At 45.8% G+C, this 1,543-nt stretch overlaps 1 pseudogene; it reads left to right on the forward strand.

Annotated features, from left to right (window-relative positions):
- The window catches only part of LOC110294977, a 1,433-nt pseudogene extending 1,164 nt beyond the window's left edge, over positions 1–269 (forward strand).
- Positions 270–1,543: the final 1,274 nt, after the last annotated feature.

The raw sequence follows: 1,543 nt of genomic DNA on the forward strand, positions 1-1,543 counted from the left end.
GCAGTATGGAAGTGTAAGCCGAATAAACCCTTTCCTCCCCAACTTGCTTCTTGGTCATGATGTTTGTGCAGGAATAGAAACCCTGACTAAGACAGTACCTATGTGATGTTGAGAATGTAGGGTCTTTGTAAGTTTTTGCTGTGGGTGTAATGGTTTTTTTCCCCTTTTGAACAAGAGAAAGATTCTGGGAATTGACATCATCATTTGAGCAACTGCATTAAGGCCCCTTCTCTGTGGGCAGATGCCTGTGGCAGAGACCTGACAAATAGACTCCACAGACCACCATCATGGCATCCTACTGTGTGAACCCTTCAGGGATACTCAGAGGAAACACCACCCCAGGTCCCAAGATCACCATGCCCACGAGGGCTGCTGAGTTAATAATCTCCAGGAGGCTTGGATGCAGTCACAACCACAACAGACACCTCACAGCTGCTTCAGGACACTTCACTTTAGCCACAGAAGCCTTAGTGACTTCTCCATAACTCCAATTATCTCCGGCTGGTCTCATGGGGTTAACATAATTTTCCCAATGCCTCAGCCAAGGCCCATGCATGACACTCATTTGAGGCTTGTGATTGGTGGACTGGAGCTGCATCTGTGCATCAGTGCTTCTATGGCTCATTGTGGTTGGTAGATCTCTATCAAATATGGCCCTGTCCTTCTTCTCGCTACAAGAGAAGCCAGCTATCTTTCTTACTTGTTCAATCTGGATGGTTTCCTCTTTCCCCACAAGCTTTCTGTTAGAAGATGACCAGCTGACTATTAAATGTTAAGACAGACTGGACGTGGGATAGACTTTTTTTTCCTAAGAAAGACCAAAACGGCCAGAATATCAACATGGCAGGAAATGAGGGAATGAGTGTATATAGTTGGGTTTGTGGGCAGAGGAAGTCCAACACAGAATCCAAGACAGCTATGATCTGTCACCTTATGCATAGTATTGAAAGGTTGGAGCTGTAGATGAGATGGCAGTATCCTGGATTTAAGGGAAAGAGAACCCCTATTCTCAGGCTGTGGTTCTCAATATGGATCATGGTACTGGCATCTTTCTCTCTGACCTGGGTCGTGGACACAGTCTGCAACTCTTTAGAGGTATATTGTGGAGCAAGGGGCAGGGACTGAAGAGAGACACTGAGACAAATTGCTTGGAGTAAGACATTTATTGAAAGTGTTAATAACTCCATGAGCAGACAGAGAAAAGCACAGTAAGGCTTTGAGAATCAGAGACACACAGTATGACCTGGCTTCTGAGGAGAGAGTATCTGAACCCAGAGAGTATCAGAGTCTGGCAGAAATGGGGGTTATCTTCTTTTTTTTCATTTTTTATTAGGTATTTTCCTCATTTACATTTCCAATGCTATCCCAAAAGTCCCCCATACCCTCCCCCCACCACCCTACCCACCCACTCCCACTTTTTGGCCCTGCTGTTTCCCTGTACTGGGGAATATAAAGTTTGCAAGTCCAATGGGCCTCTCTTTCCAGTGATGGCCGACTAGGCCATCTTTTGATACATATGCAGCTAGAGTCAAGAGCTCCGGGG

This window comes from Mus caroli, chromosome 5 (genome assembly GCF_900094665.2).
Source record: "Mus caroli chromosome 5, CAROLI_EIJ_v1.1, whole genome shotgun sequence".
Taxonomy (NCBI): Eukaryota; Metazoa; Chordata; class Mammalia; order Rodentia; family Muridae; genus Mus; species Mus caroli.